Genomic DNA, 22,516 nt, shown 5'->3' on the forward strand with positions numbered 1-22,516 from the left:
CCTAATTAAATGCACATTATCATATATTATAACTCATGAAATATCCATTAAATACTTAAAAGGAGATATATCCACCTGGTAGTCCGAGAATTACATTTAGCAGCAGATTTAAAACTTGTCTCTCCTTAAATGAAAATATTTCAGCTATGTCTTTCCCTTCAGAAAGAAATGTAAAGCAAATGCATTAAAAATCAAATTAAAAAATAAAAAATGTGATTGCAAATGCGTAGATGCCACAGAAATCACATCCTGATAGTCAAGCAAGCAGAGGGTGGCCCTAAATGGTAGCTCCATCAAAAAGGTCCCATGTCAACTGTTGAGCCCAGTGGAAAGTCTCACGTGCACAGCGGGTGCCAATGTCACACCACATTGCCACAGAAACGCGCTGTAATCTGCTTCTCTCCTAATTATTTTCCCAGTTCATTTTTCTTTTCTTTTCCCTCTGGTCATTTCTTTGGTTTTTTTTTTTTCTGTTACAAGCAAGTAACTTGAGTTAAATTATTTATACGCCAAAATATCCATCGGTGTTTTAATAGAGTTCCTGGGCACATTTCTCACAATGGGACAAAGAGGGACCATTATTTTACTAGGTTTATTCACTGCTGTGACCGAAAGACCTAAAAAAACACAACGTTTTAGAGGAAGATGATTTTATTTGGGCTCCCGGTGTCCGAGGTCCAGTCCCTGGTGGCCGACTCCATGGCTCTGGCCCAAGGGGAGCAGAACAAGATGGCAGCAGGGCCTGGAGGAGGAGAGCAGCTCAGGACAGGGCACCAGGGAGCAGAGAGAGCTCTGCTCACCAGGGACAGGACAGAGACCCCAAAGGCACAGCCCAGGGACCCCCTCCTCCAGCCACACCCCACCTGGTGCAGTCACCACCCAGTGAGTCCATCCAAGTGGATTAATCCATTAATTAGGTTTCAACTCTCATGATCAAATCATTTCACCTCTGAACTTTCTTTGTGTCGCACATGAGCTTTGCGGAAACCCCTCATATCTAAACCAAAACTATGATAATTTTTTCTTCTCTTTTTGGGTAGATGATCCTTTCACGGATATGAGCCACTGCTCTGCGACCTTCAATGCAGATTCCTAAACCCACCCTGTGGGACACAGTGGAGACGTTGAGCAATATATAAATGTCGTTTGTCGACAAATACAATTCCCACAGAACAGGGCGCCTGGGTCGCACTTCCAATGTGACTGTCCACAGGGTGCATCCTGAGGGTTGTTATTGACATTTACATCACGTTCTCAGAGGGACATCTACCATGGGTATTCTCAGAATGGGGTGGGAGCTCAGGTGTGGCGTCAACCTGAGTCTAATCCTCCACAAACCCAGGTATCTAAATAAGTCGCTTGGCATCTTGCTAAGTTCCTGAGGCTGGCCTCCAACGTGTGATCCTCCTGCCTCAGCCTCCAGAGTCTCTTGATTACAGGAGGGTGTCCCTGCACCCAGTTCTTCATGACCTACTTATGATCCAGGTGATAAAGACAATTTGATGTAGGATGGTGGAAATCCCACCCTGAACATTTTAAAAACACTAGGTTTTACCAAGTTTGTTTGTATCTTTGGGATTTGGGGGGAATGGACAATCATAGTCTTTGTTGAAAAAGTGTGATTTTATTTCATTTTTCCAGCCTGTAGATCTTTCCTCGTTAGCTAAAACTGGGCGTTTGGTGCCGAGTTACACAGAAACCGTTGAGAGAGGACTCTCCACATTTTTTTTCTGGTTTTTTCACAGGTCGGATATAGTAGCATCTCATTAATGAATATAATATTTTATATGTGATTTATTTTTTATTTTTTCTAATCAATCTGAGAATGGCTTTGTCCCTAATTTCCTAAAAAAGTTTTATAATAAATAGTGTTGGGTTTTGTCAAATACTCGCTCTGCATCTAATGACAAGTTCACATAATTTTTCTTTAGCGATGTCTATGGTGGGTGGAATGGATCAATTTTAAAATGCAGAAACAGCCATGCATACGTGAAATAAATACCGGCGGGCCACACAGGATGATTTTTCTTATTTCTTTCCCCCTCTCTGTTTTTCCCACCGTTGTTTTTAATTAAGTAGTTTTAGAACCCTGTGTTTCCGTGGCTCTTAGGACATCGATTCTCGGCTTCTCATCAGAAGCATTTATCTACCTAGAATTCACCACGTACATTTCCCATTCATTCACACTGGCTGTCATATCACCATACCATTTCACGTTCCCGGCGAGGAACTGAGAACAGTGTTTTTTTTAAATTTCTCCCCCCATCTATTTTACACCACTGTTTGCATTCATCTGATCTATCAGGTCGGTCCGGCTCTTGCATTCCAAGGGATTGCATTTCTGTAACCAGAACGCACAAGTCATCGATCCTATCTGCACCCGCAGACCCGGGCTCACACACAGCCCTGGGGACGTGGCCTCCATCTCCCCTGACTGCGCCGCCTTCATCTGTTACAGTTTGGTTTTGAAAAACGACCTAAATAAATGTTGTGTGTCACGGCGTCAAAGTGCCCCACATTCCCGACCGTTTTTAAAATTTCTTTGGATATTGACAGGGCATCTCCTTTAGTTGCTTAGGGCCCCGCTGAATGGCAGAGACTGGCCTCCAACTTGCGATCCTCCGGCCTCAGCCTCCAGAGTAGCTAAGATTATGGGCGTGCGCCACCCGAGCCTGACCCCTCAGAGATCTGAATGTCATTGATGGTTCTTGCGGTTCAATGACCTCTTCCAATCATATATTTTAAAAATCCATTATGAATTTGCTACGGAACAGTGACTCTGGAACCTATTTTTGGAGAGGCAAGGCTCAGTTCATTGAACTTGAATGGTGTGAGGTCCATGTTTGCTTCTCCTGTTCTGCACAATATGATATTTATTCACAAACAAAAGTTCCTTTGTTCCACACCAACGTTACGGGGGAAACCCCGAGGTGATGTGAAATGGGAATAAAAGTGTTCAAATGCCAAATGTAGCGTGTTTTGTTTTGTTAATTTCATGCAATGAATCTCTGCTGGTTCAGGGAGTAATTATTTCATATTTATAGTCTCTATTTCCAAAATTAACTGTCATCATTTGTGGGGAAACTCTAGCAAGCTCTGCCTCTGCTGCATGAATATTTAAAAATAGATAATTAAGTCATGGGTTTTAATGATGTATTCACACCATGAAATATTCAGATCTGTCTCAAAAATAATAGTGGGGTTTTTTTTAGTGTTTTTTTTTTTTTTTTTTTTTTTTTTTTTTTTTTTTTAGTGTCTTCGGATTCTGACCCAAATATGGAAACCATCTATGATTAAAATTGCATCTCAATATTTTCAAAACAGAATTTGTATGATTTACGATTCCTCCCAAGCAATATCTGAGTAACTGTTCAAAGAGCCTGTGGAGAAAAAAAAAATCCACGTAATCTTCCCCTGGATCCATTCATTGAGAATGAAAGCATACGCAAGTGGTTAAAATAAATGACCGTTCATTGAGAATATTCAAGTAGTTAAAATAAATGACAATTTTTTGTGTGTGGCTGTGAACAAAAGATTTGACAAGAACCATTTTGGAGGAAGACAATTTTATTTGAGGCTCATGGGGTCAGAGGTTCAGTCCCTGGTGGCCGACTCCATGGCTCTGGCCCAAGGGGAGCAGAACAAAATGGCGGCAGGGCCTGGAGGAGGAGAGCAGCTCAGGACAGGGCACCAGGGAGCAGACAGAGCTCTGCTCACCAGGGACAGGACAGAGACCCCAAAGGCACAGCCCAGGGACCCCTCCTCCAGCCACACCCCACCTGCTGTAGTCACCACCCAGTGAGTCCATCCAAGTGGATTAATCCACTATTAGTCTACACCTCTCCTAACTCAAATATTTCACATCCAAACTTTCTTTTACTGTTTCCCAAATGAGATTTTGGAGGAGACCTCATTTTATCCACAGCATAACAGCCAAGGAAACATACATTGAAATTATAAAATCATATGGGCAATTTTCAACTATATGGTTGTGGCACAAAATCTGAATTAATAGAAGGATTTAGAATATGGAGCCAATATCTTAAAAGACATTTATTCATATCACTAATTATTGTCATTTAACAAGGCAAACTGTTAAAGAGCACTATTATTGCAACAATAAATCACTAAATATATATTATAATTCTTGGATTTGAGGATGCCAAGCACATTCCCTTGAATAAATATATAAAGAGACAAAGTTAAGTCATGATAAATCAGAATATGAACCCCCTAGATATAAAGAAAAACGACCAATTCTATGTTAAAGTCCTATGCACCTTGATAAGCAGAGTTAAATATAGTTTAAAATGGCAAGGAAAGAATCGATAAATTGGTATAGAACTGTTAAAAAAGGAAAGATTGAGGGATTATGAAGGCATTTCTCAAATAATGGAAAATAGTGATATCATTGGGAAACTATTCACAGAAGATTAGAGGCACGGAACATTAATAAAGATGGGATAAGATTGATCTGTTTGGATTTTCAAAGAAATAGGAGTTAATATCTGAATCGTGAGTGGGGCACGGAAATGCTCTCTGCAAACGTGCACCGTCCCCCATCCATTCCCAAGATTCAAAAGTCAGCCGAATCCTTTAAAAAAATTCACCTCCTAAAAAAAGTGAGAGAGAATTAACTGTAAATGAAGAACAACAAGAAATTCTCATCCGCATCAATAGATTCCATTAAATGAGATAATAACCATGTGTTCTAGGAGGAGATTTTGTATCTGGGAGTGTACACCCACTTGAAGTGGGCACCATCTTGATTAAATGGGTCACTTGGAAGCATTCAAAAATCAGAATATTGGTAAAATGGTAAATTTCCACCTCAATCCCCCAAACACATCCCTGTTATTTAAAAAAAAAAAAAAACCCTAAACTCAGTAATAGGAAAGCAACCTGCTCTAGTTTGAATCTTTTTGCCTCCAAAGACCCATTTGTTAAAGATTTGGCCCCCAACCCAGGGGCTATTGGAAGGGGGTGGAGCTTTTAATAGGGGAGACATTGAGAGGAGGAAGTTAGGTCATTGGGTGCATGTCCTTGAAGAGGATTGTGAGACCCCAGACTCATCCTCTGTTTTGCTCTCCCCCCGGGTCATGATCTGAGCAGTTGAAATTCCAACATGTACTCCCACCATGCTGGGCTGTCTCATTCCAGACCCCAAAGAACGGCTCCAATCTATCACGTGAAATACCATTTTTCTGTTTGTGCATTGTGTCAGGCATTTTATTACAGCAATGAAAATGTGAAATAATCCAAATAAAAAATGGAGCAAAATATATATGACTTTTTTTTCCTAAAGATGTGCACACCTCACCAAAGAAATATACAGGTATCATCACATGCATGTGGAAAAAAAAAAATTCTTTTCCCGAATGCATTAACATTTGGGAAAAGTTGAGGCTGCCATCTTGTGAGGAAGCCCAAGAGAAAAAGCAGAGGTGGTCAATATGTGGGTGGCTGAATGGACAGCCCAGTTTGACTTAATGTTCCAGACATCTTGGTCTAGTTGTAAAATGAATGGGACCAGAAAAAAGTCTCTAGAAGATTCTAGCTCCCAGCCTTCTGAGTTCCACAAGGCTCTTTTTATTTTATCTGTAGAAGATCCCAGACACCATTGAAGTGAGACAAGCTTTTCTCGGACATTCTCTGATTTCTGGAAGCCCGGATAAGCATCATAAAATTATGATGGTTTTGTGCTACGAAGCTCAGGGACAGTGGACTATGTGGACATAGATTACTATCAGTTGAGTAATATTTAATGGCACTTTGGTGCATGCCCTTGAGACCCTGGTGGACGCCTGCTCACATCACAGAAGGCTCGGCTCAGTCCATGGGGTAATTGCATCTCCTTGGAGCACCCTGTGAGGTCCACCTAGAAACGTCGACTCAGATATCTGAGCACCCCACCGTCTCGTCAAAATGAGGCATTTTATCAACCACCGCAGATGCCGAAATGACTCAGGGGGGCTGCACAGAGCTCCCTTGGGTCGCTCAATATCCATCCTGTGCAAACATGAAAATAATTTTAAATTTAAAAAAGGCCCTTCGAACGGGGGCAGGAATAAATAAAGAGCCAAAGATGAAAGGGAATAGGCTATCTCAAAGAGATTTTTTAAAAAGGAGCCTGAGGCACTTTTATATTTTACAAGATGCAAAAATTGCTGGAAGAATTCAAGATATTTCAAGTGAACACGGACGGGCGGGAGAAGCTTCCTGATGCTTTCGTCTTCACAAGGAATCTTAATGCAGAGCTTTCCATTTCCACAGCAGAAATCTCTCTTCTCTGCCTCTCTCTCTCTCTCTCTCTCTCTCTCTCTCTCTCTCTCTCTCTCTCCTTCTTTCCTTTTTCTCTCCCTTCATTTCATTTTTTCTTACTTCCAAATACCTCCCTTTTTTTCTTTTAAGAATCTAGACACTCCATGACCTTGATGTGACCTCAGTTCACAAATTCCCATGGGAACTTTTATTCTGAAATGGGACCTGCTCCTGTCACTTAGTAGATGCTCTTGTTTGGAGGAAGCGCTCGATCCCCACGGGCTAAGGGTTCTGGATTCAAGACATGCCCCACAAGTCGATCCCGTCTTGATGTTCAGGTTTTCCAGAACCACTGCTTTTCTTCATTGCTCATGCAGTGAATTCTAAACAGACTCTCTTCCCAGAACTCAAAAAAAAAAAAAAAAAAGAGAAATGTCACAATATCTTTAAAGAGAAAAAATTAGCACCGTGGTAAACATAGTTATCCTCCTAATTCATGCAAATTTGCATTTGCCAGGCTTGATTTGCTAAATCTGTGCAACATTTATGTAAAAGACATTTTAAATCTGGGTTGAATTGCGTGGAATTCGGGTGGTTTATCTGGAGAATATTTTCTTATTTTAATTTTTTTGTTGGTAAGGATTAAACTCAGGGGTGCTTAACCACTAAGCCACATCCCCAGTCCCCTCTTTTTAAATATTTTATTAGAGGCAGCATCTAGCTAAGTTGCTTAGAGCCTTCCTGTTGCAGAGGCTGGCTTTGAACTCATGATCCTCCTGCCTCAGCCTCTGCAATGACAGGTGGGCACCACCACACCAGGCTTCTCTGGAGAATTCTAAGATTAAATGACACTGTCAATCATCAATAGCTCACTAAGGTTTGCTTTGATGTGTGCAATGCATTTCACTACGGACTCCTTACATCGCACACATGGATAAAGAACACGTATCTTGTAGCAAGAAGTGGTCTACGCCACCACCGATTTCTATTAAAATAATTCATTTAAAGCAAAACCAGAAATGGTGTGTAATGAAGGGGTTGGCCTCAGTTCTTCCTCAGACAGTGCAACACATTTGTTCCAAGAGAATGAAACAAAGAGAGAAAAGTAAAAATAAAACACTCCACACATGTGCATTCCTTGACTGACCCCACTGTATTATTTTGTCCCTTGTTATTAACTTATGAGTGAACCCCGGGTAATTGGCAGCCTATAAGCAGCCTTATCCAGCTTTCACATACAAGAGAAAATATAAACCCTTCAGCACCCGAGTTTGGCTTATTTCCCTTAACATGATAGTCTCGAGTTCCATCCGTTGAGTTCCATCACTCTTCTTGATGGCTGAGCAATACTCCATTGTCTATTCATCTACCACATTTTCTTTATTAACTCATCCACTGGTGGACACCTAGGCTGGGTCCATAGTTGGGCTCTTGTGAATGGTGCTGCTGTGAATCTGTGTATGCAGGCGTCCCTGCAGGAAGGTGACTTTAATTCTTCAGGGTAAATACTGAGCAGGGGTACAGCTGGGTCATATGGTGGTTCCACGCCTGGTCTTTAGAGGAGCCTCCATGGTGATTTCCATAGTGGTTGTAAGAAGTCACAGTCCCCCCTCCCACCGGCACTGTGTGAAACTATTAAAAGAGAAGATGTCTTGTAGCCTGCCCTGTGGTATGCGAATCGACAATGGAGTATTACTCAGCCATGAAGAAGGGTGAGATTATGTCACCTGCAGGAAAATGGATGGAACTTGAGACTATCATGTTAAGTGAAAGAAGCCAAACTCGGGTTCTACATTTTCTCTTGATTGTGGAGGCTGGATAGCAATAATCAGAAACAGCAGAGGGATCAGTAAGGCATAAAAGGGAATGAGACGGGGAACAGGGTAGAAAATGGGTAGGTACCGTGGGATGAAATGGACCCAATCAGTCATGCATCTCTGGCCGTGTCAGGGTGAACCCCAGGATTCTGCGTGATGGTGATGCACCCATAAAAATCAGGAGGGAATTTCACCCCTAAACGCATCAAGGTCAAAGATGCTCTGATCCTGTCTTACCAAAGCAGCCTCCAACAGCACGGAGTCCCACTTGGCCTCGCCGAGTCTGCCCCGCATTTACCCACCCAGGTCCTGCGGGTCTAGGCATCTCTGGTCCCCCCCAGGACACTCTTTCTGTAAGTCCTTCCATCCACTCTCTTAGTTCCATAGTATCTTTAAATAATGCGTCTGAGCTGGATTCTGCTCTCAGAAGCCAACAGTCGGATAATGAGGAACTTCCCGTCTTTCCAGCAAAAAATCATAATTTTAAAGAAGATTTTTAATTGCAGCGTACACCCGGCCCAGCAGTCTAACGTTGAAAGACGTGCCTGCTGTATACCCATGCACCACGATGCACCGGCCACCACAGACCCCAGTGAGCACGGACTGTCCCAAACCATAGGACCAAATAGACCTTTCTGCTTTTTAAGGTGATTGTCTCAGGCGTGTGTCACAGTAACTGAAGAACAAGGATCACAGCCGTTTCCTTCATCTTTCCCGTGCGGGATGTTGGAGGGAAGATGAGGGTCAGGGCCAGCTTTGGCAAATAGCTTGGTGGGTCTGTCTGCCCCTGCAAATGGTTTTTGCTTAAATCTGCCCTCATGTAGAGGCAGCTGTGCCCAGGACAGATGAGATCCAGCAGCTTGGGAGGCTGAGGCAGGAGGATCCTGAGGTCAAAGCCAGCCTCCGCCAAAGCGAGGCGCTGAGCAACTCAGGGAGACCCTGTCTCTAAATAAAATGCAAAATAGGGCTGGGGACGGGGCTCAGGGGTCGAGTGACTCTAATTTCAATGTCTGGTACCTAATAAAATAAAGAAAGAAAAAGAAAAATTCACAATGCCCAGAAAGGACAGCCTCACAGATGGGCCAAGTCCAGAAGAGGCGGCACTAAGCAGGATTCTCTCAGAAATTCTCACAGCGTGGGGCCGTCAAATCAGAGCCCTGTGTGTTACGAAGCTGAACTTGGAGGTATATGAAGGGGAGGGCAGATCTATTTTCCTGTTGAGATTCCGCCTGACTTTTGATCACAACAGGGACAGCTTTCCGAGCTTGCTGGCCACTCTCGTGAGCAAGAGCCACATGCAGTCCCGTCTTGTCAGGTTTATAAGTCCAAACTCATGCGGGATTCATCCTCCTTTTATTTTCCTTCATGCATCCGATTGCTGATCGTTTGATGGTTTGGGGCAGGGAGATTAGAAAGAAGAATCAAGACACTCGAGCTTCTCATTTACACATGTGGGTGCACATTTCTCTGGGTCTCTGGGCAGACGGCGTGTGTCAGCCAGTTTTCTGTTACTGTAACAAACGCCTGCGGCAGTCAGCTTAAAAAGACGAAAGGTTAGTACTGGTTTGTGGGTTTACAGGTGTCCGTCGGGGCCGGTGGGGAGGCAGAAAATCACGGTGGTGAGCGCCTGGACATAGTCGCTCACTTTTGCACAACCAGGAAACAAACAGAGAGAAACAGGAAGGGGGACTGGGCATCCGCTACCTCCAATTAGCATTAAGTAGGGACCAAGTTCACACAGGTCTTTGGGGATCAGTCTGGATATAAACCATCACAAGGGGCTCATGAGGGTCTCCCTGGGGGCATCTTTCTGGGTGGCCCATGTGGAAAATCTCTTGGGAAGAAAAGCCGCATCTACATTCTGCAAGGACCAATTGGCCGATGGCTACTCAGAGTGACCTGTCACTCAAAGGAAGCACAAGGCGCTATACATGGTTGCTGGCTGCTTGATCCCTATCGCTACCTGGTCCCTCTCGGGGTCCCCACCTCTGTGTGACCTGACTCGGGGGCTTCTCGAGAGCAAGGGGAAGCCTTGCGTGGGGCTCAGATCAGGTGCCCACGGCCATGGCAGAACCCACACATCTTCCGGAACCTTCCATCTGAGATAAAGTACGGAGGTCTCCCAGCAAGACATTTGCATGGGCCTAGGAGGCCTGAGTATGGCATAAATATCAGATAAGTACGATGTTGGGGACGTCAATGTCCCCAAAGGCTCACGTGAGACGCAGCGCAAGAAGGTTCGGAGGAGAAGTGAGTGGGTTCCGAGAGCCTCCACCCAGTCAGTGAGTTAATCCACTTATGTGGATTAGCTGGGTGTAACCGGAGGCAGGTGGGGTGTGGCTGGAGGAGGTGGCATTGGGGACGTGGCTTTGGGGTATATATTTTACATCTGGAGAGGGGAGTCTCTCTGCCTCCTGATCGTCACCTGAGCTACTTCCCTCTGTCACCCTCTTGTGCCATGATGTCGAGCCCCAAGGACATGCTGCTCCTGAGTTGGGGACCTACTGCAGAGACGCACCGTTTTTAGGACGGCCCGGCTCGGCCTCCAGGGTGCATTTTATTTCTACCCTAAGAAATGCAATGCACAAGTTAGACCGTAAGCAGGACCGGCCCTCAGCTTACAGAACCACAGGATGGCAGGGAGCGACCCACGTCGAATGAGATCTCCCGCCCACAGCCACATGGAGCCGGCCGGGTGTCGGTGGCATCTCAGATCTCCAGCTTTTTTAACAGAATTGCAAAAGGTCGCCAGAAACGGTCGAGTCCCCAAAATGCACCGCGCAGAGGCCACCTGGCCACGGAGGCCACCAGCAGCAGAGAGGAGGAGGGGACGTCGTGTAAAAGGTCAGCGTGAGGAAGGTGCGATGGGTTCCTCTGCCGCGGCTTCTACAAATGTCACTAGAAAAAAAGTAGAAAGAAAGGGACAGAACGTGGGTGACAGGAACGTGAGCAGAATCACCGACGGACGGAAAGGTCACCCGGAGGACGCCCAGGAGGATCGATTCCCCCTTCCTATAAGGACTTGTCACCTACGATGACCCTGACCTGCTGGGGACTGGTCCGTGACTGTGCCAATACCCAGTTGTCATTTATCAATCTCGAAGTTGAGTGCCACAGGGGTGAAGAATGTCACCCACGTCCCCCCGACGCACACACAGAAAGATCTAGGTTCTCCCAAGACCCGTGAAGGCGACTTTACTTTGTGAACGAGGTCTTTGCAGGCGGGATCAAGGTCACCTGGGGCCACATCAGGTGAGGGAAGGTTCTGACCCCGGGTCGGGTGGGCGTCAGGGTTGATGGGATCCATGGAACCGATGATGGGGAGCCAGAGGGTCCCACAGGCTGGCAGATGAGGGATTGATTGACAGGTGGATGGAGGGATGATGGACAGGGAGACGACAGGTGGATGAAGTCATGACAGGTCACATGCAGAGATAGATAACAGGGTGCACTGACAGGATGGATGGATAGATAACAGGGTGCACTAACAGGGTGGATGGATAGATAACAGGGTGCACTAACAGGATGGATGGACAGATAACAGGATGCACTAACAGGATGGATGGATGGATAGATAACAGGGTGCACTAACAGGATGGATGGATGGATAGATAACAGGGTGCACTAACAGGATGGATAGACAGATAGATAAGAGGATGCACTAACAGGATGGATGCACAGATAGATAACGGTGCAGTAACATGATGGATTGACAGATAGATAACAGGGTGTACTAACAGGATGGATAGATGGATAGATAACAAGATGCACTAACACAGTGGATAGATAGATAACAGGATGCACTAACAGGATGAATAGATGGATAGATAACAGGATGCACTACAGGATGGATAGACAGATAGATAAGAGGATGCACTAACAGGATGGATGGATGGATAGATAACAGGGTGCACTAACAGGATGGATGGACAGGTAGAGAACAGGACGGACTAACAGGATGGATAGATGGATAGATAACAGGGTGCACTAACAGGATGGATGCACAGATAGATAAATAACAGGATGCACTAACAGGATGGATAGACAGATAGATAACAGGATGCACTAACAGGATGGGTGGACAGATAGACCAAACCCATTTATATGTTCATTTTGGAGCACAGCATGATTCAGTGGCCCGTCACTGATGGCACATGAACCTTAATCAACACGTAAATAAATGCACGTGACTAATATGTAAATAGTGCACCGTTTAACATGAAATGTAGATGCTGAGGCTGGCCTCCATGTTGCAATCCTCCTGACTCAGCCTCCAACTTGGGATCCTCCTGCCTCAGCCTTTATGACCTAGGACAGAACCTATCCAGCCAAGGAACCACGTCCAGCCACACCCCACCTGCCTCAGTCACCACCCAGTGAGTCCATTCAAGTGGATTAATCCACTATTAGTCTACACCTCTTACAACCCAATCATTTCACAATATGGCGGCAGGGCCTGGAGGAGGAGAGCAGCTCAGGACAGGGCACCAGGGAGCAGAGAGAGCTCTGCTCACCAGGGACAGGACAGAGACCCCAAAGGCACAGCCCAGGGACCCCCTCCTCCAGCCACACCCCACCTGCTGCAGTCACCACCCAGTGAGTCTATCCAAGTGGATTAATCCACTATTAATTTTATTTATTTATTCTTGTTATTAATATGTGACAGTAGCGTGTACTTTGACACAGCCCAAGTGGAGTGCAATCTCCCATTTTTGTGGTTGTGCATCACGTGAGATTTCCCTGCTGGTGTGTTCACGTGTGGACCCAGGAAAGACACGACCGATTCACTCCATCATCTTTCCTATCCCCATCCCCTGCTCCTGTCCCTTCATTCCCTCGTCTAACCCAGTGGACTTCGATACCCGGCCACTTATGTGTGACTTGGCCTCCACAACACGCACCGTTACCCAAAACATTCTGCATCAGCATCGATTTTTGTACCAAGATATGTGGAGGCCAAGGCAGGAGGCTCACAAGTAGGAGGCCAACCTCAGAAGACCCTTAGTGCAACTCTGTCTCAAATTTAAAAATAAAAAAAATAAATAAAAATAGAAAAAGGGCTGGGGATGTGGCTCAGTGGTCGAGTGTCCCTCAGTTCAATCCCCAGGACACCCCTTCCCCCCCCCCCCAAAAAAAAAAAATAAAGAACACGGCCGGTCCCCCCTCCCTGGGCCGCGCTGTTTCTATAAAGATCCTGATTTAGCCTGGGATTAGCAGGTGTCCCCGCCTGGGAGTGCAGGGACACTGGAGGGACGTGACTCAGTGTTGTCACACGTCACATTTCAGTTCTGTCCCCCGCACTCTGCTTGGGATCCGACCACAAATAGCTCCTCTGGAAGGTCAACGTGCACATGTTAACGTGTTCCATGGAGAGACGCAGCAAGACCAGGTGGTTCTCAAAACCCTCTTTAAAGAAAAAGAATCTCATTTTAAAAAAGAAAAAAAAAAATCAGTCACCATATGCCTCCCTCTGCCCAGAATGTGTTTCAGCCAGTTAAGATTTTTGAAAGCAAACTTTGACTTAAAATAAATGTGATTTTTGAAGAGAAAACCTGGATTTATTAAGATGACATTTTTAATGGTGTATTTTTTTTTTACAAATATGATTGAAATCCATGCCTGTGAGGTTTGATTTTATTGTACAACTGCGTGTTTGGATTCATGATGGAATCGAACAAAAATAGCTGTATGAATTTTTGTGCAATTATACAATAATAGCTGTGTTATATTATGCAAATACTTATTATTATTATTATTATTATTATTATTATTATTATTATTGGTACCGGGGATTGAACTGAGGGGCACTCGACCCCTGAGCCCCGTCCCCAGCCCTATTTTGCATTTTATTTAGAGACAGGGTCTCACTGAGTTGCTTAGGGCCTCGCTTTGGTGGAGGCTGGCTTTGAACTTGCCATCCTCCTGCCTCAGCCTCCCAAACTGCTGGGATGACAGATGTGTGCCTCTCTGTGCTGGGCTAAATACTTATGTTTTATACATCCCTATGTACAATATAGATCTCTGTATAATATGTTGATAACAATTCAGGATAATCAGGGACGGTGAGTTCTGAGAGACTGACTAGTGAATTCTGTTTAGGAAACTTGCGTAAATAATGATAATCGTCTCCATAAAAATGCAAATCTTCCCTGGAAGGAGAGAGATTCAGTAGCTCATGAGCCCTATGCTGAGAGATGTCACTCTAAGCCAGGTGCGGTGGCACATGCCTGTCATCCCAGCGGCTCGGGAGGCTGAGGCAGGAGGATGGCAAGTTCAAAGCCAGCCTCCGCCAAAGCGAGGCCCTAAGCAACTCAGCGAGACCCTGTCTCTAAATAAATTGCAATATAGGGGCTGGGGCTGGGGCTCAGGGGTTCAGCCCCCCCGTGGATCCCACCCACAGACCCAAGTCCTGGAAGCCACCAAGGTCCAACTCGGGTTGGACAAAGCCCCAGGCTTTGCTTCCTGCAGGAAACTGGGTGCTAATGGATGGTCTCGTGCACGAGAATTTGCTGGCAGATCTTTCTAAGATTCTGCAACTCGGTAAATCAAAAAAAAAAAAAAAAATGACTGTGCAAAAGTCACATTTCCTTACGTGCAATTGTTACCTACTAGGACAAAAGTCGACGGGGGGACAATGTCAGGACACAGGGTCTGATTTCCACGAGCGATTTTCCTGCAAATGCCATCCTTTCATTCTTCTTCCTGCCTGAGTAGTATTCCACTGGTGGACACCCAGGCTGGTTCCGTAGCTTGGCTGCGGTGGGGAATTGAGCTGCTATCAACGATGCATGGGTCTCCTGAGCCTCAGGAGGACAGGCGTGTGCCACCGCGCCCGGCCACTCTTGAAATAAGTCTGAAATCACCCAAGTCCTCGTTTTCTTCAAACATCTGCTCAATACCGTTTTCTGGGTGGTTTCGAATACTCCCCTTAGAGAGTTTTCTGTGCCCCCATCTCTGGGAACCCGTATCGAGGCGTTTCTAGCTTTGGAGTGGAAATGCAGAAATTTATATATCTATTTTTCTTCTTTAAATACTAAAGTAATCATCTTGTTTTCAAAGAAAAACCGTAAATCCTTGTGTCTTTGAAGAGAGACCGTTGGCGGGTCGCTTTGGAATTGCGTGATTACCGGGGCTTTGAGCTTCTATTTCTTCTGGGGAAAAAATAAAAAAAATAAATAAATAAAGAACGCACCCCCATCTGGGAAATCACCCATTTCATGTGGATTTTCAAATGCATTCGGGTGGCACGGACCAAAGCAGTGGGTTTTGAGTCTTTGATCTCCTGCCGTAGCTGAGACGCCGTCTGATCACTTCTCATTTATGCATTTTTTCGCTGTCCTGGCTTTTATTAGGTGATTTCCATATTAAAGGGCGTCGCTGTTCCATTTTTCGTACCAAAGAGCGTCAATGTGGAGAATTCCCATTAACTTCCATGCTCATTGATCGACTCGTTGATTTTTAAATCTTTATTCCTCTCTCTCTCTCTCTCTCTCTCTCTCTCTCTCTCTCTCTGTTGTACTCTAGTATTTTTTGCTTCAGAAAAATACAATTAACTGAGCAATTGCTTTCTCCATGCACCTCTGCCCACTGGAAGCATTAACTGTGCACCAAAGATTTTCCCAGATTTGACTAAACTACGTGAATTAAATTGAATCTAAAAGTCCCAACATTTTTCTTTCTTTTTTAATTTTTTTTTTGGTACCAGGGATTGAACCCAGGGTCCCTCGACCCCTGAGCCCCGTCCCCAGCCCTATTTTGCATTTTATTTAGAGACAGGGTCTCCCTGAGTTGCTTAGGGCCTCGCTTTGGGCTGAGGCTGGCCTCCACTCTGGATCCTCCTGCCTCAGCCTCCCCTGCCTTTGGCACTACAGGTGTGAGCCACCACGCCCTTCACTAGTGAATGCCCTTCAGACTGCTGAGCCCATAATTCAGGAAATTTGAACCATCCTTACAGGGAGCTGCTGTGTTTTGCAGGATTTTAGTCTCAGATTCCTACATTAACACTCCGACGTGCAAACAGGTGGCGGCCTTATGTGCTGTTTCTGGGTCGCATTGAGAGATCTAATTAAAAGCACTTGAAATCACCCTCCATATTTCTCAGATCAGTGAGCCGACGGACTTTCATCTGGGAGATCCAAGAGATGTCTCAAGGCGGACTCTACGTCTCCGTCTGTCGGATGCTCTTTCTTTATTGATGATGATTTTTTTTTCATGTCTTTGATGAAATTCTGGTTTATTTAATGATGATGGACACATGCATTGCCCCCTCACTTTAAAAGATTCTACGAAACGGTTCGGCTCCTAACGTGATCCATGTCTAGGTTTGGTTTCCTTAGTTAAAATTGCATTTTTGGAATTGTTTGATTTTGACGAACGACTTTGCTGTTGGATGCATCTGCAAAACGATGTTGAGAGCTTCTTGATTTGCACTGATGATTGGCACCTGTCAATCAGAGAGCACCAGGCTCTTGGAAGTAAGTGGATCAGAACGGAACAAAATGCTATTGATTAGATTGATTCTTCTGTCTTTCCTCCTCCCTTTCTTCCCTCTCCCGGGGTCAAATCTGCTGACCTTGTACCCGTGCACCCACCCTCTTTATTGAGGTTTAGTTTCCAAATATCAGTGAAGATACATGACCCTTGGCCTTTGGGGATGAGGTTATCTCACTTAGCATCATGGAATCCAGATCCATCCACTTACTGACAGATATCGTGGTTCACCCACCCACCGCACTCCTCGGTTCATACCCAAGGGACTTAAAAATCAGCCCTTCCACAGATGAATGGAGAAAGAAAATGTGGTACATCTACGCAATGGAATATTACTCAGCCATAAAAAAGAATGTCTCCATATTTTTTTCACGTTGAGACATTTTTTTGCCGATCAAAAAAAATAAGTGAAAATGAAATCTCTATTTAATACAGCCAAGATAACTATTTAGAAACCCTGCTGTGAGGATTTTGTTCAGTCTTTTTAAACCAATTTATCATTTCCAACCACATTGACATGAGCAAAAACTTACATCACTTAGCACATACTGGGTCCTGGGCTCCCTCAGACATAGTGGGTCCTGGGCTCCCTCAGCACACAGTGGGTCCCGGGCTCCCTCAGCACACAGTGGGTCCCGGGCTCCCTCAGCACACAGTGGGTCCCGGGCTCCCTCAGCACATAGAGGGTCCCGGGATCCCTCAGCACATAGTGGGTCCTGGGCTCCCTCAGCACATAGTGGGTCCTGGGCTCCCTCAGCACATAGAGGGTCCTGGGCTCCCTCAGCACACAGTGGGTCCTGGGCTCCCTCAGCACATAGAGGGTCCTGGGCTCCCTCAGCACACAGTGGGTCCTGGGCTCCCTCAGCACACAGTGGGTCCTGGGCTCCCTCAGCACACAGTGAGTCCTGGGCTCCCTCAGCACACAGTGGGTCCCGGGCTCCCTCAGACATAGTGGGTCCCGGGCTCCCTCAGACATAGTGGGTCCTGGGCTCCCTCAGCACACAGTGAGTCCTGGGCTCCCTCAGCACATAGTGGGTCCTGGGCTCCCTCAGACATAGTGGGTCCTGGGCTCCCTCAGCACATAGTGGGTCCTGGGCTCCCTCAGCACATAGAGGGTCCTGGGCTCCCTCAGCACACAGTGGATTTTTGTCTCCTCAGCCTCAGGTTCCTGTTTCCTAGAAACGTACTCTATGTGCACACCAAGACGGAGAGTGTATAAATGGCAGCCCTCAGGCAGCCTCGGGCTGTTTGGGAGTGAGGAGGGGATGGGATCAGGAGGTGCGCTAATCCATGGATGGACTCACAGCAGAATGGATTTGGGGGAAGAGACATAGGTACACAAGTGACCTCTCTCTCTTTAAAATCGGAGCCCGCTGACCAGACACCAAAACCCTGCAAACCAGAAGACCAAATCCATTTTTCCTGTTTAAGTTGACTTTCTCAGGTATTGTGTCACAGTAACAGCAAACTAGCTGACAGAGAGAAAGAAACTCCATTATAAAAAATCATTCACAGAAAACCTACGGTCGATTCCTTCAGAAATGCCTATTAACTCACGAGCCGATGGAAGCAAAGATCTCTTTTAGGTCCAAGTTGATCATTCATCGAAAAATTCGCTCAGATAAAAGGAAGACAGGATTTTCACGAAATTCTTCCCAAATATTTACTTGGAAGGATATAAGCTGACGGAAATATCTAAATTTAAATTAAACGGGTGTTGTTCATCTCAGCTGGGCACAGTCTGTCATCCCTGCGGCTCTGGAGGCTGAGGCAGGAGGATCGCGAGTGGCAGGTGGACTTTTTTGCTGCTTGTCCTGAATGGATTTTTTGATCTTTTCTTCTTTCTTTCTTTTTTTAACCCCCTGTGTCTGGTTTTACTTCAGCTTCAATCTTATTCCTGCTCATCTCTCTCCGCACCTCAAACAAAGGAAAGAAGTGGGTCATGGGAACTGGGTTATCTCTTAAATTGAAAGTCCCTCTCACAGTCTGTCCCTTTGTGTGTCCCTCCAGATGGGCCCCCCTTTGACTTGAGCGTAGCTCATGGAGACACCCCGGGCTCTTGTTCCCTGGATTAAGCTGGGGAGACCCCCGGGGGCGGGCGTTGCAAATCCAGTGCAAATGAGCCCTCAGCACAGGGGCCAGGCGGTCACTCACATTGGCTGCTCCCGCCGGAGCCACAGTACACCAGAGCCACCCACTACAGGGGGACCGTGTCCCAGTGACCTCATTTAATTCCCAGAGGAGGTTCCAAAGGACCCTGCCACCATGCATTCGGCTGCAGCCCGAGGAACAGAGCAGAACCTCTCCGTGCCCCCAGAATGTCACCTACAGCCCTGCGTCGGGCTCGGGGAAGACCTTCAACGAGGAGGTTTTGCAGAATGGTCCCCAGGTCGCTGGGACAACATCCATACCCATTCAGTGCTCCCTGGTCACCTGGAATGGATGCATGCAAATATTCCCCTCCCGTCCCCGTGGGCTGTGATTTTTTTTCTGGGAGCTGAGCCTCTCGACAAAGCAAGCTTTTATGAAAGGATTAAGTCTCTCAGGAAGGAGGAGTGTTTCTCTGCCCAAGAGCTCCTCAGCCCCTTGGGGTGGAGATGAGCTGTCTTTGTCTGTGGCAGCTGTCCCAGCCCCTGCAGGGGACATGGCAGCCCGGGGGATGGGCAGGCTGCCAGGCCTGGAGTGGGAGGCAGGGAGGGGGAGCAGGTGCGGCTGGCTCAGGGCGCTGCAGGAAGCCGGCTGCAATTTCAAATGCATTGGGAGAAAGCATCGTGGGCAAAGAGGACACGGGTCATCCGAGCTCTCCTGGTCCAGAAAGTGTGCCAGCCGCAGTCCTGTGTGCAAGTCCCCTCGCTCGGCTGTGCTGGGACGTCCAGTGTTTCAGGGCAGAATTCCTGGCTTCACTAAACAGCCCTGGGGGTGCTCTTGGGTGGGCTGTGCTGTGCGCTGCAGGAGGTGGAGCAGCCTCTCTGGGCTGCACCCACCAGGTGCCAGGAGCAGCCCCACCCAGGGTGACCATCCCCAGGTGAACAGTATAACGCTTCCTCGTGCCTTCAATGGAGGTGCAAAAGGCTTTTTGTAACATATTTCTTTACCCGAATCTGTGAAGGTCTGCACCACGTTTCTTGTCGAGGAACCATTAATCACAGATAAGGTCAGTTTTATTAGAAATCAGAATCATCTCAGCCAGATCTCCATGGGCTCTGCCAACGTGATTGACAGTTACGGAAGTACACAGTTGGCATCTACTACACGCACTTTCACTACAGAGATTCCCGAGGGTTCGATCTGAGGTCTACATGGCTGAACTGAAGCCACATACATGGCTTCTCGCCTAGGATTCTAGCTTTGTCCCCAAAATGAAAAAAAAAAAAGCGAGCGGCACTAAGACTAAAACCAAGGACAGGGACATCTCCGTGTGAGCTTGTGACGAGAGGCGCCCAGATGACACAGCCACCCTCCCAGTGACATGTTTTCCAAACGCAGACCGGTTCCCACTGAACGGACCTGGGAGGATTTCTCAGAGTCCTAATGCATCCATCCAGGATGTGAATGGCGGGTTCCTGGCCCTCTCACCCCCTGGGTGGCTTCCCAATAAATTGGATTTTATTGAGATACGTGGGGGAATTCAGCTTCACAGAGCGTACGCATCATTGGCCCAGGGAGGAGACAGAGGGGACAAGAGTCCAAGACACCCAGGTGACGTGGGGCTCATTTCCCTGTCCTGGCCATCATGGCAGGAGGACCTGGGAGCCACAGAGAGACAGGAGGGAAACCCAGGGGCAGGATAGAGTCCAAGTCTCTCCCCGCCGCCCCGTGACCTACTTCCTCCCATTACACGCCACTTCCCGGGAGTCCTCCGTCCAGCATCAGAGGATTAACCCACTTGCTGGATTAATCCACTTGCTGGATTAATTCACTTGCTGGATTAATCCACTTGCTGGATTAATCCACTTGCTGGATTAATTCACTTGCTGGATTAACCCACTTGCTGGATTAATCCACTTGCTGGATTAATCCACTTGCTGGTCATCTTTGAATCATTGCTGCTCTTTCTACTCCCCTTGAATCTTCAGCTACCTACCTCCCTACCTCCCACTTCCCGACCTTTCTGTCATGCGTCCACACTCCCAGGTCCTGGGAGTGCACATTCTGACCCTCCGTTGGGGAGCGAGATTTCAACTCTTAAAATCCTCCATTGACCCAGGGGCTCAGGAGGCTGAGGCAGGAGGATGGCGAATTCACAGCCCAGGGACCCCCTCCTCCAGCCACACCCCACCTGCTGCAGTCACCGCCCAGTGAGTCCATTCAAGTGGATTAATCCACTTGTAGGTTACACCTCTCACAACCCCATCATTCCACCTCTGAACTTTCTTGCATCACGTCACACAGGAGCCTCTGGGGGGCCACCTCGTCTCCAAACCACAAGCCCCTTCCTTCCTGTTTGCTGTGACAACTGCTCAATCCGAGGACAACAGGGGTGTCCCCGCCCCACGTCAGAGAACCTGTCCATCAAAACAGAACAAAGCCCATCGAGCCAGGTCAGCAGGAAAAGAGACGCGTTCCTGTATCTGGTTCTCCTGAGCAACTCCGACCAAAAGGAGATTGATCCATTCAAGTGGATTAATCCACTTGGCAGACAGGCATGCAGGAGGAAAGCATCCCCCAACGTGAGGATGGAAATGAGGAAGATGAAGCCCTTTGGATTCATTATCGCAAGGGAAATGAGTAAGATTCTCTCCCGAAAGGAACAACAACACCAAAGTCTTCCTTTTTCTCCACAAAGTAACTTCTTGTTTTTTGTACTGGGGATTGAACTCAGGGACACCCAACCCCTGAGCCCGGTCCCCAGCCCTGTTTTGCATTTTATTTAGAGACAGGGTCTCCCTGAGTTGCTTAGGGCCTCGCTTTGGCTGAGGCTGGCTTTGGACTCACGATCCTCCTGCCTCAGCCTCCCGAGAGCCACTGGGATGAGAGGTGTGTGCCACTGAGCTTGGTCATCGATTTCTGTTCTTCAGTCATTCCTCTGGGACAGAGATGTGACCACGCTCTCAAAGTGCGTGCCCAGCAAGTGTGTACAACTCACACTCCCAGATGGAGGTCATAAAGCAATATGGGACCACGGGGTGAATTTAATTTAGATTAAGCCAAATCCAAACACAGATATCCCAGATATCCGTCCCCCCCTCCAAATTCCCAGTAGCCAAAAAATAAAAAAGACTGGAGAAAAATCTCATTTTGCATGTTTTACAGTTTTCATGTTCAGCTACTCACATTTTTCTGTATAAAAGGCTCCATAAAATATATTCTATCAATTTCTGCTGTTCCTTCGATAATTTCTTTTTTTTTTTTTTGTTAGTGCAGGTAATTGGAAATTTCTATTTATTTTTGCAGCTCACGTTGCTATTGCAAGTACAGAATAAAAAGGCACAGAGATCACAGGGGTTTTGTGATAGTTGTTTTTTTTTTTTTTTTTTTTGTGATGAGATGCAGATTTTAATTTCCATCGCTTGCAAACACTGAGATGCTGAGCCACTTCACTGCGAGCCCCTGAGAAAATTGTTAAAGCAAAGCAAACCCAACCTCAAAAACAGGGGGGATTCTTGAAAATAGACCTTTCTGTGTTTAGGAGATAAAAAAGAAAAAGCCAGTTCCCCTTCTTGGATCAGCACACGGAGGAGTTTGCACAGATTGAATTATCACCATTAATTCAGTGAAAAGCACACAATCCCCCAAAGTGAGTCACCTTGGTTAGTACACGGGGTAGGGAGTTGAAAAGGATTTCTTTTTTCCCCGAGGAGTGTATGTGCATTTTTCCGATTTTTAAAAATACTTATCAGGTCCCACGTTTCTCTCTTAACTTGACGGGGACACATTGAAACGTGAGGAACCTCAACACGTCAATTAAAACCAGATGTACATGATCTCAGCTGCTCGGGAGGCTGAGG

This window comes from Marmota flaviventris, chromosome Y (genome assembly GCF_047511675.1).
Source record: "Marmota flaviventris isolate mMarFla1 chromosome Y, mMarFla1.hap1, whole genome shotgun sequence".
In the NCBI taxonomy this organism is placed as follows: domain Eukaryota; kingdom Metazoa; phylum Chordata; class Mammalia; order Rodentia; family Sciuridae; genus Marmota; species Marmota flaviventris.